The 17,072-nt window shown below is 32.0% G+C and overlaps 1 protein-coding gene across 1 annotated transcript in view; it reads right to left on the bottom strand.

The window, feature by feature from the left end:
- LOC118189676 (proto-oncogene tyrosine-protein kinase receptor Ret-like) overlaps positions 1 to 17,072 on the bottom strand; it is a 476,686-nt gene that overhangs the window by 406,601 nt on the left and 53,013 nt on the right. The window lies entirely within an intron of this gene.

Genomic DNA, 17,072 nt, shown 5'->3' with positions numbered 1-17,072 from the left:
CCACCAGTAACGATTCCGGAGCTTAGATTGGCGCTGCAAGACGAATGGACAGCAATGCCTCAACAACTCATAGACACCCTCATTCTCATGAGCGGACGCTGTGAAACCTGCCTAGCAGTCAGGGGAGATCATATCCCCTATTAAAAACCGGATGTTTCTTGCTGGACACCCATCACAGGGATGTTTCGGCCTTCAGTCGCTTTGCGCTCCATGCTACTTTTTCAATTTATCTCTCTGATTTCTCTTTTAGTAAGTGTTGCTTACATTACTCGTGTCCTTACGTATTGGGGATCTTACGGTATTAAATGTGTTGATTTGGAAAGCTTTTGTACAAAATTATATTGAAAAAAACCGTCTCGTCCTTAATTTTTGCACACCAGTGTATATGCTTGTAACAGCGTCCGCTAGAATGGGTTGCCTGTTAAGAAAAGTTGACAGCCATTTCAGTAGATAAACAAAATTAAAAAAAAAAAAAAAAAAAAAAAAACCCTCACATTTTTTAGATTTTATCTTATGCCCGAACGGGCGTTTTTTTAACAGTTTGTATGTTATCTTTATTTATTAAATATCATATTCTTTGCATTTAAACTACATAAATTTCAATTCAACAGCAACATCACAAAGTATTTAAAGATCATTAGAATTTCCGATAGACAGTCTGAAGATAAAAATGCCCCACCCCGTACAGTGTTTCCATTTTTCTCTTTGAAATCGTTAAATTTGTTAATAAAAAATTCGTTAAAGTTTTACGAAATGTGAAATAGATAATGACCGCCCGATGGCGAAGTGGCTAGCGCGCCGATCAGCTGCGCCATAGGTCTGGGGTTCGATCCCCCGCTAGGCAAGGCTTTCATCCCTTGAGTGGATGGATAAAATCCTGCGACAAGCTGACTACTTTCTGATGAATTCCGGGGCCCAAATGTCAAGAAAGCAGAAAAAGGACACTGCAGACCGTGGCCCACTTAGGGCTGTTGCGTCTCTGAGTTTCTTTTTTTTCTTTTAGTTTTAGAAATAGATAATAAACTAAATTCGAAATTTAAAATTTATGCTTCATGTGCCGTTTTTCGGATGCAGGATTACGTTATTCAGAATTTGATGGCTCCAGGTACCGTCGTTTTTTCACAATGCGAGAAAAATACCTACATTCATGCACAGTTCCCTTCATTCATTTTTTTTTTAAATAACAGAGAGATAATATTTGGTGGCAACGATTTGAAAGGTGATTCAGTCTTTTACAACGATTCAACGCAAATTTCTGTTTAGAGACTAATAGCCCTTCCGAGCTAACGCTTTTCTGGGCTAATAATTATTAAAATAGAAGTAATAAGCGTAATAGGCATGAAAAAACTTAAAAAGTAATTGAAAGAAATGTTTTCAAAACATCTTTCTGCCAATAACTGATGCTCAATAAAAAGTAAAGTACATTTTTCTACAGTCCAGAACTAAAGTTCACAGCTTGCTGGTTAAACTTTTACTATTAGAAATACTATTTAGAGACTTTCTCGGCAGTTATAGCTTTTAATCAGTTGCTAAAAGGCATTCTTAGACGCATTGTGCAATGAATCTCTTTGAGCAAGAATGATGACTAATTACGTTTGGTGGCTTTGTTTAATTTAAAAGAAATTCTTTCTTTCCTATTCATTTGCTAAATCTCTGAAAAGGAATGCTTATATTGACATTTCATTGTGGTTTCTATCGCTCTGTAAAACGTATTCCTTGCTGGAGAAATTCTTAATTAATACCTCGCTCTTAATTAGTACCTGGAATTAATTGCCTCCAGAAATGTTTTCCGTTTCACGTGTAAATCCGAATATCTTATTCTAAATTCTTTTCTTGTTTCAGATTTTCTAATGATACTTTTATTTCTGAAGCAGTTTTTATGAATGGATAAAGATTAATCTGAAAGAATCAGCTTAAAACATTTCCAATGCAACTTAAAATATTTAGCAATAATTCCTTTTCACTGTTTCTGAAAAATAAACTCCTTCTTTGCAAGCAGACGAAGAGAAATTAAATGTTAATTTCTTATTCGCAAAATTCATTTAGAATTTTAATTTTTTTAACCTTTTTTTTTTTTTTTTTTTTTTTTTTTTACTTTCTATTCCATTATCTAGTTAAAGAAGCTAAAACTATTACGAGGGTGAAAACTGTACGTAGTCGTTTTTTTTTTTTGGGGGGGGGGGGGGACATGCTTTCATTTGAGAACTCTTAACATCTAACTTGCAAATACTTTTTTCTAAACATTTCATTTCATCTTTCTCATTCACAAATTTAATTTGATATGTCATTAACGAATAAAAAGGAATTATTTTTAATTTTTAATATACTTGTTTTAATACCTGGGATATGCGGCAGAAAAAATTAAATAAAAATAAATGTAAATAAAATATTAGTTGGTCAACGAACAATACTAAATAAGTTACTTAATTTTACCTGAAACAATTCATTTTAAAAATCAGTTTTACTCTAGTAGTAACTGACGTAAATTAGTTATTATGTAAAATCAGAAACATAAATAATTTTGTAGAGATATTAGGTATTTTTGGAAGCAGGCATGATGAAAAATTAGCAAACGTCTTCGCCGGGAATCGAACCACGGACCTCTGGAATACGCGCCCAGCGTACAGACCACCACACCACGAAGGCGGGAGAAATACCTTATAATTTAAGTATTTTTTATTAATAATCCCAACTGGGAGCATAAGAAAGTAAATAGTTGAAATAAGTTAGAGTTATTTAGTTTTCAGAGATTCTAATTTTTTATTTGGTTTTGATAAATTTCCTTTGCTGTTCTTCGTTAATTATAGAAGTTTAGTGAACATCTGCTGCGTATGCTGCCAACATTGCAAGTTTTTTATCTTATTAATCAGTTGTTTAGAACTTTACTAGCTATTATAATCGCTTTGAAGATGATATCTCAATACTTCGTGATACGGCAAATCCCGTCATTAGCCATGTTTTGAATCTTTCGCTATTAGTCTAGGGTTGGTGTTAATAGCAGCAGTTGTGATTGACATCCGTTTTTCTATGTCGTTTTTAGCCTTCTATTTTGGTTTTATCACCCTGTTATTTTCTTGAAGTCAAACTGTTATAATTGTCTTTTAAGACATCAATTAAGTAACAAGAGATGAAAAGAGAGACCTAGAGGAATGAATGAATTCAATATGAAACAAGCTTATAGCTTACCAATAAGAAATTATTAAAGTTTTTCACAAAGTGATGATAAATATCATATCATCTTGAAAAAAGTCCAAAGGAAAACAAAGACGTAAACAAAGACATCTTGATCAAATTTCTATAATTTGATCAAGATGACCACAGACTTAGTCCCAGAAATAAACTGACTTTACTGTAATAAACAGATTTTTCTAAATAAGTTTGATTCTTAGTTGAAGAAACTTTGAAGTGGCAGAAGCTAGTAACATTGTATCGGTGTCTTGTCAATCAAGAAGTCCATTTCAGTGGAGAAACTCTCCTTCATTTCCTGAACCTTATCTACACTGGTATGCCACATTAGGACAATTTGTACATTATGTTGATTTTCTGAAAAACTAATGGACATAATTTAATGAAATTTGTTATGAATATACATAAGAGAAAAGCAGATATACCATTCAGTCATTTTATGTACGCATGATTATCAGTACAGCTCATAGTGCACGAATGTCCATAATCCACGTTGTGATATCGAACTGAAAATGAGCCTAATACGAGATATGTTCCTCTCTCATAGCGAGACAGGTGGTAGAGAGTAACGGCATATTGCCCAGAAGACAAATGGGGGTCCCTATGGCAATCGAACCCACTCTTTCGGCAAGGCAGTTTTCAACTTCTAGATGGTTTTCGGAGGAGAATGACGAGATGAAATTGTTCTCAGAAAGAAGCTTCCCAGTCATCCTGACTCACTTTGCAGGTAATAATCGACCAGCTGAGCCTTATGCGGACGAGCGTCGTCGTCTAAGAAACATTGCACCTCTAAAAAACCATAGGGCTCTAAGATCCTTTCTAAACCTCATAACAATCAAGGAACCTTTGTCAAGCAAATACAGGGGAGTACGGCCGCCCAACATAATGCATGTCAAAGCCTTTACGCCTTCACCACCATAATAATCCTTTTTCCTGATGAAAGAGGGATGGTATCTGTTTCAGACCATTTCCAAGTACAGAGACGACGAGAATCAGCGTCCGCGTTGACATTTCGACGCATCAGTTACGTACTTTTAGATGACCTCACATATATGCTCTCTAAAAGTATTGAGAGTTCAAGGTTGAACGACATTCCTTCTTAGTTTGTTTTTCTATCAATACGGACCCTAGACTTGACTAGCTTATTCTATTATTACCAAATGAGTAAACTGTTAAAAGAAAGGTTAAGAGGTCATCAAATCTATTTATCTAACGCTTACCAAGTCAAAAGATTCCTAATCCTCTTCTCCCCAACGACATTTTCTGAATTAAATTATTAATTTCTACTGCCTAATATTGGAGAGTTACCCTAGTATTGTGAAGGGATTTAGACTGGACTAAGATACGAAATTCCCAACAACATCCTTACTAAAATGTCATTTTACTGTATGTAATAGGAGTAATTTGCTTTATTAGTAGACTGTTTGTTAATAGTACTTTAATAAGTTCTGATGTGTTACAACTAAGCAAGATTTTTCAGATTCTCGATTATTTATTGATTACCACTAATAGCAGATAGACAATGTGCCCTGTTCATCATTATTTAATCATTACAAAAAAGAACACTTACCAACATCCGACAGTAATGGTTGGAACGTATCTTTTGACCAGTATTTAACTCTCTCCAGTACAAATCGGAGTTAACAAATATAAACAGCAAGGCGGATATTTACTCAAGGCGTGAGCTACATTTAAGCTTCAATAACATTTAAATTATGTGCGTGCTTTAATTTGCGTAACCTTCTAGTCTGAGAGAAAGTATGTAACGCGGATCAAAGTAAAGCTAGGAAAGTGTTTAAACTTGAATGTTATCTAAAATTATTGTCACAAGTGATACATATATATGCATCTTAAACATGTCCAAGCAACATATTAGAAAGGAATGAATCGCCATGTAATGTAACATGGGCATTTTCGAATTTTTATCAATCAAATACTTCTTTTTCAGGATTTTTTGGGGAGCTTTATGGTTTCAGAGCCAACTCTTGGGCAAACGGAGGACATTAAATCCAAATTTTACAGCCAAATTCAAAAACTATAAAAAATAAGGTAGGTATATTATTAAAACTCAGTTATTGTTCATGAGAGAAGGAAATGTATATCACGATTTGGTCGTAATTGACCACGATCACATTTAATTGCAGAAAACTTTTCACATTGATTATTATCTCACAAATAATTGCAAAATATTTCTGGAATTCTCCCTTTCCTAATCAGCGGAAGATATATGACAACACCCAGTTCTTCATCAGATGCAAAATCAATAATAGTATGTAGTTGTATCTGTTTACAACTAATTATGTTGCCTTTCAGATCATTTACCGCAATCATTAACGAAGTATTGCAACAGATCTTTAACTAAATAATCACATAAACAGGTGAAAACAAAATAAACTTATTACATGCTTTATCCTCTGTATCCATGTAAACTAATTAAAACAAACCTGAAAAATGAGTAATTGAATTTATTATCTAATTAATGTTCAGGATTTTTTACACCTAATATAAAAAACATGAACTAGGAATAAAAATCATACCGAAATTAATTCTTTTCATCCCCAAATATATGATCGAAGTTAAACAGTTTGCGCTGAAGGTTATTGTCCACACATTTGCCGTCTTTCCAGACGTCAAAGCAGATGATGATAAATACCATCTTCTTATTCATATATTGATCTATTCCAAATCACTAATAATAATACATGAATGATGAATCTGAAAACGTCAAAGCATTGCAAATGGACTGACTTCACCAGTTTTACTAAGAAAGCCGGTCATGAGAATATTCCTTTTCTTTAAGTGGATAACCTTAGCGTCTCTACCATAAATCCAAATCCTCCTAATGTCTCGCGAAGTTATAAGGTAATTTCTACTTCCTTTTAGCATGCCTTCGTGGTCTAATGGTAACACACTCGGAGCGTATTTTAGAGGTCCAGAGTTCGAATCCCGGCGACGGCTTGCGTATTTTTCAAGTCTTCTGCTTCAAAAAACCTTAATGTCTCTACAGTAGCACCCGAACTAAAAGGATTGTAGACAATAATTCGTCACCACCAGGATTTGGCGAGTGGGTTCCCTAATCTCCAGTCACCATTTAAAAGGGATAGTATGTAAGGTATTTTCTCTCTCCTTCCAGCATGCCTTCGTGATGTAACGGTAGCACACTCGGCAGATGTTCGAGAGATCCTGGCGAGAGCACTGCATTTTTTCACCTCTCCTGCTTCAAAAAAGGCCTAAAGATTCTACAAAGTAATTGAAATCAGCTTTAATTAAGAATCTTTTCCTTTCTAAATTCTGATTTAAAAGCTCAATAAAATGGATATATAAATATAGATCTTAATTTTCATTGCATATTAGCAAACGCTTCAATTCTGCAATCGCTTGAGTTAAATGGAAATTAATTATTCTAATCATTGCTTTTTCACTGAGATTTTTTCAGATTTTTATAAATTATGCGGTTAAAGAAATTTTGATTTGTGTCCATTGGTGTAGTTTTATTAATTAAATTTCAAAAGCACATACAGATAAAATTATTACAATATTTTTACTCAACTGAAATGATTTCGAGGGTTAAAAAACCACTTTTACCGTAGATTGCAGAAAAGATAAGAAAGATATTAGCATTAAAACAACGAACAAATTTTCGAAACAAGAATATTGTAAAATACAGCATATTGAAGTCAAATATCGCAGCTCAAAGGAAAAAAATGTAATTTTTCTTGGGATTTTTATTTAGGAATTTTGTATATCATATTTATCTCTTCTCTATTTTTTTACGATTATTTCACAGTATATCCTCTTTAATAATAGATTTCCAAATACATATGGCATTTTTATGCAAAATACGTGTCAAATTCAGATTCTTAAAATTACTCTTCATTCCTAAATATTGAAATACCGATTCTTCTGAAATATTACTAAAAATGAATCCCAAATATTTTTATTTGTAGTGCTCTCAAAAGCTTTCACGTTATTTTTACGATTCCTCATATTTCTTTTTCTTTATTTATCATTCGGCTCGAAACCTTCTAAGTGAACTAATAATCCATTTGAAGCCGTTTCTTTCAATAACCATATCCATTGGCCTGATGAGTTTTATCTTGGATGTCAGCTGGGGATTGAAATCCTAGACTCTACTGCGGTTTTGCTTCATTTTTGGCTAAAATTTCGTGATACTCGTAGATACGATCATAAATATAAACAATAATTCTTTTATTCGGAAAAGCAAAACTTGTTTTGTTGTTTTTTTTATATTGACTACGTGTTTTCTTTTTTAGTGTCGACTTTTAAGAGAAGGAGATTTTACGTTTTTAGAGGATTATTGTTTATAGGATTAAGTACGTGGTTTTGTGGCCTTACATCAAATTCCTTAGAACACTTTTATTTGGTTGATGAAATGATATTCGCTAAGAAAAGTTTAAATAATCAAAATAATGTTGTATTTGTCGCATTGGCCGAGTAAGAACATTATATTTTATCCAAATTTCAGTTGTGGAAATAAGGATGCATCTTATTTCGCGACCTTACAAAAATGATTACATTTCATCATATCGTATGCAATGAGAAACCTGTTTATTTCTGATTTTGAAATATCGATAACGCTACAGTAACATTTATAAAATGGCCACACTATTAAAATAATATATGCTTAATGGTATCCAACAGTACTATTGTTGAAACCGTTGGCATTCTTGATACCGTTAGGCTAGATTTTAATTTTAAAACTGTGTTCGTTGTTCTATTAGCTATACATTTCTACAGATGCGGAGTATTGGTTTGTCGACAATATAAACATTCGTAGACAGGAAAAAGCAGTATAAAACCTAAGAACAAGACGTAGTTACGATTCGAATTTTAAACTTATTCGTTATACTATAGCCCCAAGCAACAGAAAGGCCGAAAGGAAGGTAATGATTTGACGAATCTAATGTGCGTCTTACCTGTTTGAATATAGCCAGAAATGTTGGCTGATGTAAGCCCAAGTGAGACAATCTCTGAATTTCTCAAATCTTTATTCATTCAAATATTTGACTGAATAAAGAGTTCTTTACACACTACTTCTGACTTTCTGTTATCATTCAGACCTGGGGATAATTCTTCATCCGGTCTCTTACAGCTAGTTACCTTATGCTACTCAAAAGAACTCTCTAAATTCTCTACCCAAAAAATCCTCTCCTACCCAAAAGAACTCTTTCAACTCCTTTCAACCATATTTGGGGAACATTTCGTAAATCATCATCGTCTCTGTAACATGAGATATGCTATTTCATTTTTTGAAACGAAAACAATTACATAAAATCGAATGTAATGTATTTCATTATCATGGAATTTTAATTCATATGCATAAATTAAAAAGAGTAAAAATTAAAAACTAAATGAAAAAAGATCTATTAATATGCATTTTGTTATTCAACATGTAAAAAGAAGTGTTTTGTTAAGCATGACACATACGCATATAATTTATACTATACCGAAAGCAAAAACAATTACATAGTCTAATGAATTGCGAAAACGTGAAGAAAATATTAAAATCAAAATATTAATATCGGAACAATCTAAAATATAAAAAGAATTTGACAATACCAATTTATTCCTAAGACTACATATTTTCAGAATACAACTAAACATGTTACAAATAGAATAAAAATTTTTAGATATTTATTGATGATTCCAATTAAAAGAAATGTTCGCCTTAGATAATTACGATTGCAGAATTGCGCAACATAAACATGCACAAAGATAAATTTAGTTTGAAAATTTAACTAACTTTAGTTTGAAAATTTAACTTCCATGTATAGATAGACTACGTAGAAGTGAAACCACTAAAGAAAAAAACTGCTGCAGGATGAAAACTAATAGAATGTTGCATCCAGTAATGGATATCATTCTTCATTACCCATTTTTATCGTAATATGATGCCATTTTGCGCAGAATTTCCAAGTATACTTCTTCTTGTAAGAAATAAACAACTTCCAAGCAGCGGAAACTCATAAAAATGCAAATTTATAACAGCGAAGAAAAACTTAATTCAGAATTTACTTGCCGAAAGTAATTCCAAGTCTTCGATCGCTTGGCAATCGAGAAAAGAAAAGGAGCATAAATCTCTTCTCGTTTTGTTTTCTACTTGACATGTTTGATCGGGTACCATAGAAACTTCGTAAGTGTCTGTCCTTAAATAGATATCACTCCTTTCTTCTCATTTTTGAAATATTCTATTGACGTTTTTGACACCTATTGATATTTCCACCCAAACACCAGTTAGAGAATTGACTTATTCTCTTGGTAAAATTTTTATTAGAACTCTGACATATGTACGTATGCATATATATTCTTTAAAAGTCTTTAGTGTTATATCCTATGGAAGATCATAAATTCTTCTTTCTATTTTTAAAGCCGAATTTTACTGAAACTTTTTAATCTATTTTAAAATAACGAGTTGTACTAAAAGAGCTGAAATAGATTTTTCGTTCTTACCTTTTCTCTGAGGAGGGGAGTTTCGAAATAAATTATCTTTAATATCTGATTTCTCAAAAAACAACATTTCTCAAAATATTCATCATAAAATAGTTTATTGTATTTCTGATAATCAGTTTCAGTATATTGTAAAAATAATTAGATAATTAATATTTCCTTTCCGTGTAATAAACAAATAAACATAAAGATTATATAGCTTTATTAATTTTCTCATGTCAAGGAGAAAGCATTGTTCTCAAGTTTCTCTTAGGAAATAAAAATGACAAAGCAATTAACAAACTATGCATAAAACGAGATACATTTGAAGAAGCTAAAATAAGTGTCATTTTGACTGTGGCAAAGATGAGTGCTCACTTCAAAGTCTATTAAATTTATTTATTACGGAAAATGTAAAAGAAGTTTAAAAATAAAATAATGATATATCAAGGTCCTATACAATATATCAGTTCTGCAAAATTTAATTCTTTAAAAAAAACCTTTGACAAAAGGACAACGAACTTGGAACAACAAGGAATGCTTTCCAGACTTAAATCTACTCTCATGCGAAACGAAGCCAGTTCGTTGTTTACTAATTAGTTTGTTATTAAAATGAAATCGAATAATCAACTAATTTTAGCTGGATTATGCTTATTAAAATTTTGTTTTAAAAGTCAAATGTTTTTTTTAATTGCCAGATTTAAGAACATCGCATGTAATAATTTAATATGACAATTACCCACTCTTATTAGTTATTCACGAATCTTTAAAACCAAATGAGCAGAATTTTGAATCTTTTTAAAATCTGAATTGTGAATAATACTGACATTAGGAAATATCAAAAATATCGTTAAATTGCATTCGATAGCGGTCAAAATGTATATTTTCGTTGAAATATGCTGTCTGAAACTTTTCACGATTACAATACTTCCTTTTTACTTCGTACAAGGAAGTAAAAATTGATTTAATAAGGCTGATACTTCGAAAGCACGTTTGGCATAACACAATATTTTCAACTAGTAAATGAAAATATATACTGTATACAAAATGTTCTCAATAATGGGCTTCTTAGAGGTAATGTTGTCAAAATCAGAAAGTGATTGGTTATTTCTAACCATCTGTGAAATTCCATTAATGCTATATTTTGAATTTCAGTGATAATAATAACAACTATTTCTCAAAAAATATGCAGCTACAACATTTGTACATTCTGCAGATAATTAAGAGACAGACCAATATTTCCTGTTGTTCTGCCTCTTGTCAATATTCACAATTATAAACTCACTTTAACTAGCAGTTTCCCATCTTGCTAGCAATCAGAATTCGGCAATCAAATAGTTATACTATCTAAATCTAATATCTTCTAAGCCAAATAAAATTTAAATAAACGCCGTTCTAATAATGATGTTTTTACCCTCTAAGCTTGTCTGTTCCTTCTAATTGACTTGGAAAACATCAATAGTAATCCTAAATGGGGACAAGGAGCTTACTCAAACTATGTTCGTGTGTACGATGCATAGACAAACAAGTTAAGGTTAACTTTACCCTTTATATAACACAGCGTACAGGTGCTCCTGCACTTCGAGATACAGAGACCAACACTTTTGATCTAAAACTTAAAAAAAAGAAGAAATATATACTTAATAACTAAATTAGTTAAGAATTAAACTTAAATGCTTCACTGAGACTATGAATGGGAAGATTGGCCTTTTGACACTGCGTATATAGTGAGCTATATGCAAATACTACAATACGCCTATTATATGAGCAGGAACTAAATTCTGGCTTAAAGGCAGAACACGAACTGACTGAAAAGCACGCGCGTAGCAGGGCAGCTGGAAAGCTCTCTCTCATTTGGCTAGAAGCCACTTCTTAAATAGCTTTTACAAACTTTAGCAAACTCGTTAGCATAAAAATCCTACTCGCGCTTATTCTGGCCGGAAATGGAAAATAAGAGAGGATAACAAAGTTTAAAATAAAATAAATATTAGTAAAACTTAAAATCCTTATAAGCTTCTTAACGCAACTACAGTAAGAATAATTTTGTAACTCACAGTCTTACTATAATTAAAGACATTCTTAATGATTTTTAATTTCAACCGTAGTAATATGTTTAAAATCATATAAAAATTCACTAAAGGCTGAGCGGATAAAACTACTGAAATCTGGTAGTTCCGACTGATTCAAATTTCTGAGTCATCACAATAAAATAACATACCATACATTTTCTTATCATGCTGTACTAAAAGTCTAAATTTATGACAGTGATAAGAAGTACAACAATTCAATAGCGAAATATAGTTATATTTAGGAACACTTCTAGGCAAAACTGCAAAGCAAGTAAACAGAAAATTTGTATTGTATTGAAAATATAATATGTAAATTCCGAATAAAAGTTTGCGTTGCCAACAATTTGACAAGAAATAACAGCAGTCATAAACTTAAACATTCCAAACAATATCTAATGTAATAATAATACCTCTAAATTATATCCCTGAATAATTATATTTATTTCTAAGAGGTTTCACGCATTAGGTATTACCGACATTTTCCATTTTTTTAAAACATTTAAAATTCCATATATGAAATTTTACTACCTTTATTTCGCTCCCAACAGATATTTCGCTTGAAATAAAAGTAAAATTTTTAGAACACTGAATAATATTCTTCAGATAAATGTCAAAATTTATCTTTAACTTCAGAACTAAAAGCTCCTAATACTTTTATGGTATCTTTAATAAATAAATGTACGAAGCCATTAAAGGCTTTTAGCGTGGGAAGTTCAAGCACATCTTGCTGATTCATTGTAAGCGAGAGTTTTCTCTATGAATTATGCAAGATGATTATGAAAGTTAAGGAATGTAAGCTTGTTATGAACTTGAGTCTTTGCGACATAGATTTTAATATACACAAAGGAAATCAGATGAAAGATTACATTTTCTCCAAATTTAACTTCAATCTCAATTTCTTTTTTCACTATCATATGTTTTCCTCATATAATCGTAATAGAAATAAATATTTTTCGTAAACACTTGTGCTATACAATTTTTTATAACTTAAATAAACTTCTTTTCTGTAAATACTTCACATTTTCAGACATGAAAAATGTTTTGAATGTACAGTTTGTTATTAAAATCACTACTACATTTTCAGACGTAAACACAAAACTTTCTCGACGAATTGATCCAATTAGTTAGTTTGTCTTTAAAATTCATTTTAAATTTCTTCAAAGACTGCAAATGCTTTTGCTTTATTATAATTTGTTTAATATCTCAAAGATTTCAATTTTCATCATATTTGTTTCCTAAGTATTAGAAACCAGATTAAGTAACGTTTTCAGATGTATTTAATATTCAGTCTTTTGAATTATTAATAACAAATTATAGTAACTAAATAAAGATTAACAAATAACCTAAATAAAGACTAGCAAATTATAATAACCTAAAAAATAACAATTTAAATGTTGGAATACAGTTCTTGAAAATAACTGATATTTGTGTTCATTTAAACAGTTTGTCAGAGCGATTATTGTCCCCTTTTCATTTATCTTTATAATGATCATGTTACACGCATACACATTATATATATATGTGTGTGTGTATTATATATATATATATATATATATATATGCGTGTGTGTTGTGTGTATGAGAGAGAGAGAGAGAGAGAGAAAGAGTGAAAAGAAAGAAAGGGATGAAATATTTGAGTCTGAGGCTGATGATGATGATTACGAATGGTTACAAGGAAGATGCAGTCCTGAACGATTGATGCACATTTTTATTCTAGTTATAATATTCTATAACACATACATAGTTAAACTGATGCACAATGCGAGCATGGTAATCCATAATTATAAACCTTCGTTCACATATGCACAGCATTACGACAATTAATCAAGAAATGTGATGCACAAGGTGTTAGCTTTATACAGGCAAGCATGAGCACAGCAAAAATAATGCAGTTGGCAATAGATTATTAATGGTGAAGATATAATTAGTTTCTGAACCTTCACTATTCTTGGTATAGTTTCGACTTAGTTATAATTTGACAAATCATTTTATTTCCAATTTTGTCGTTATTGTATTATTTCTCGTATACGACTCTTTAGCACTGTATAAGAAGAATACGACAGAGATTAATTTGAAATAACTCAATTAATGAATATAAATTTTAGGCATATTACTGTAAGAAATGGCCATGCAACTGTAACTGTAACTGAATGATGTAACTATAATGCGGCATCTAGATGAGCGCACAGGCGAGTAGAGCAAAGAGGACGAATGCAGACGTATAATGTCTTGAAAATTCTTCTTTTCCTTTTCTTTAATTTAATCAATTTTTAAGTCACGTAAACAAACCGTAGTTTAATAACTCGATTAGGGATGTTTTTATCATATTAGTATTTTAGTGTAGGAAGAAGTAACAAAATTAAAAGAAAGGGTTTAAGATATTATTACGAATTAAAATAACAAATTTATTTCTAAATCAGTTATAAAATTCAATTTAGTAATAGCCTCTTAATTCCTCATTTCTAACTTGGGTATTTCCCCTCTATTCTAAAAGTAGTAATACCTTCTCTAGTTTGCGCAGTTTCTATATTAAGCTTTGTGACGTAGCTAATTCGGAACTTGCTCAAAATTTTGAGAACTGAAACCTTTCTTACCTAAACTCAAACCTTGTCTTGGTGAGCCTCTATATAGGATAACTGCGCACTTCAACTTCTGCCTCTCTTCATGTAATGACGCTGTGCTCTCTTCCCATCCCGACAGTATCGAAAATGTATGTTACTTAGAAAAAAATTAATTAAAATTTACTTTTAACTGTTAAAAACTGACTACTTGGGGCCGCGACGAAAACAAATATCTAACTACTAAAATAATCTGAAACTCAACTCAGTACATACATAATCAAAACTTTTAAATCTAAGAGACATCAAAGTATTTTATTAGCTCATCTAGGAGCCATATTTTAAACATTGCACTTCTGCTACATGTTGTAAAAGAGGTGGAAATACTTTATTATTCATTTGAAACACAATCTTTCAACTTAAAGTTTTTCAATTATTTTTGCAGTTTTCCTTCAGCCATATAATCCTTCATTTGCTTACTAATTAGCATAAATTTACCAACTGTCAATTCCATTAGGGTCCGAATTTCAGCATTGTAGAAATCCATTCCTTTCTACACTCGCAAGGCGTCAATTACAGTCAAATCGTTAAACAAGCCTGGAGGAGAAATAGCGGTAGTAAACGGGGAGATGGAATTCCGGAAATTACCTGACGCTCTTAAACGGAAAAATCAATAAGATGAAAGCAAAATAAAGAAAGTTCATTGGTAAATAAATGAGTTATCACTCGATGATCATAATCATTTAGTGTCTATTGATGAGACAATTTAACTGTTTAAATTTGTTTTAAACTTATCATGCGTTAAAGGACTTATCATTTTCGCTTTTAAACCAACTTCCTAAAATTTCATAAAACTCCTTAAAACATATTATTCTTGACATAGTATTTACATGCATTCTAAACAAAATGGCAGTTGAATACAGGATACATTTGATTTAAATGAAATTTTATGCTAATACCTTTCAATCTAATATACAAATTCTTCAGTTTTGGGGTCAATTAATGAGTAGTTGAAATTAAAGAGCCTCGCAGTTGAGCATTCGAATAATGTATAAATTTCAGTTCCAAAGCATAATTTCCATTCGAAGTTTACACCGCCTGCTCTCTTCGACTATACCTATGCCTCGTAAAAGCACAGTGTGAGCATATGTCACTATTCGAGAAAGGTCGTGCAATTCGCTTAAGAGAAGGAGAGTGGTCCAATGCAATGATTGCTCAACATTTTGGTTGGAGCGATACCTCCACTGAACTAGACAGGCAGAAATGGTCTAGCCATGGCGGAGCACATCGTCAAGAAGGCAGTGGTCATCAAGAGAGACGACAGAAAATGAGGACAGAACAATAGTCAGAGCTGCTCCTCCAACACCCGATTAGTCATTATCAGCTATAAGATGTTAACCTGGGACACCCGTGTCTGTAAGGATCTTTGATAAAGGGGCTTTGAAAAATGTGGTATGTGCTCACGATGCCCATTGTGCCAAATGAAATCTCACTGAGGGCATTATAATTGCCTTCAGAGAGGAGTGCAATTTTAAAAGAGATACGATGACCCAATGAAGTCATGTTTGGCATCATGGCATCGACCAGAAACTGAGGTATCATGTTGCTTGACAAAAGGGAGTGACACACGTACAGCATGTATTGATGATAGTATTTTTCCTACTGTTTTGCCCTTCGTTTTGAGGCGCATCGAACATACATTTCAAAAGAATAATGCCCAGTCCCATAGAGCCTCAGATCTCTCCTGAGTACAGAATGTTTACGACTTAGTGAGCAGTTTCTGCATGACAGTTTAATTGTTTTCACAGTTTCAGCATGACAGTTTGTACTTGGTACAGGTACAAGTAGTCAAGATGCCAAATTTTCTCCAGCTTTAATCCCACCCCAGAAATTCCACTGGTTTTGTCCCATCCCAGTAATTGTGGAGTCCCGTCATCTTCCACAGTCTTCTCTGTACCGTCCATCTCAGGTTGCCCCAGATCTAATTCAACATCAGGTGAAAGTTTGGCTAGAAATCCGCCAAGATCAACCTCCAATTCTAATAAGAAGTAAAACAACTTACATAAAGACATCAGGTGGATCAATGATTTATTTGTATATTCACTGTATATAGCTGTAGCTTCTGAATGAACATTCAATTGGTATGAAGGTTTAATCTTTTCTTTTTCTACATACATATCGCATCTACTGAATTTCTTCCACTTTTTGGCTTATAGAGTTTGAATGATTTGTGAGGATATTGTATGGATGCTGTATTATAACCATATTATATACCTTAGAGCTGTGGCTGATTGTTAATTTATATCTTTTCGTCCATTTAAATTTTAGTTCTTCATGTTTGAGTAATAAAAGCTTATATATTTAAAATATCTGTTATTCTATAGTAACATTACAAGTGAAATTCTCAGAATGTTATGAATTTTATGAGATCTTTTTGTGATCGCCTGAATATCAAATATTTCTCCAGTTATCAAATAAATTTTAAAATTTAAATATTTTTCATGTAACTTTCATAAATATTATTTTATTTATAAATAATTTTATTGTGTATATTATATAAATTATTTAATATTGTTCTAATATCTCCTTAACTTTTATGTGAGAAATATATTGCTAAATGTTCCCAGTCTAAATCCAAACCTCAGTTTCCAATCTCCAAAGAAAGAAATGGAATTGCAAAACCAACAATAGATCACAGAATCTTGTTATGCTGATTTCCTGCTTGAGCATTGTTCTCCTTTTATTGAAAACTAGTAAGCCCCCGATTCTCTAACGAACTAAATGAAACTCGCTACGATATGTATTACAAGGGA

The sequence above is a fragment of the Stegodyphus dumicola genome, chromosome 1 (genome assembly GCF_044657685.1).
Source record: "Stegodyphus dumicola isolate Sdum_Otavi_A_Nest chromosome 1, ASM4465768v1".
Classification (NCBI taxonomy): Eukaryota; Metazoa; Arthropoda; class Arachnida; order Araneae; family Eresidae; genus Stegodyphus; species Stegodyphus dumicola.
Note: the sequence above shows the minus strand (reverse complement) of the source record. Positions and strands in the feature narration are given on the sequence as shown.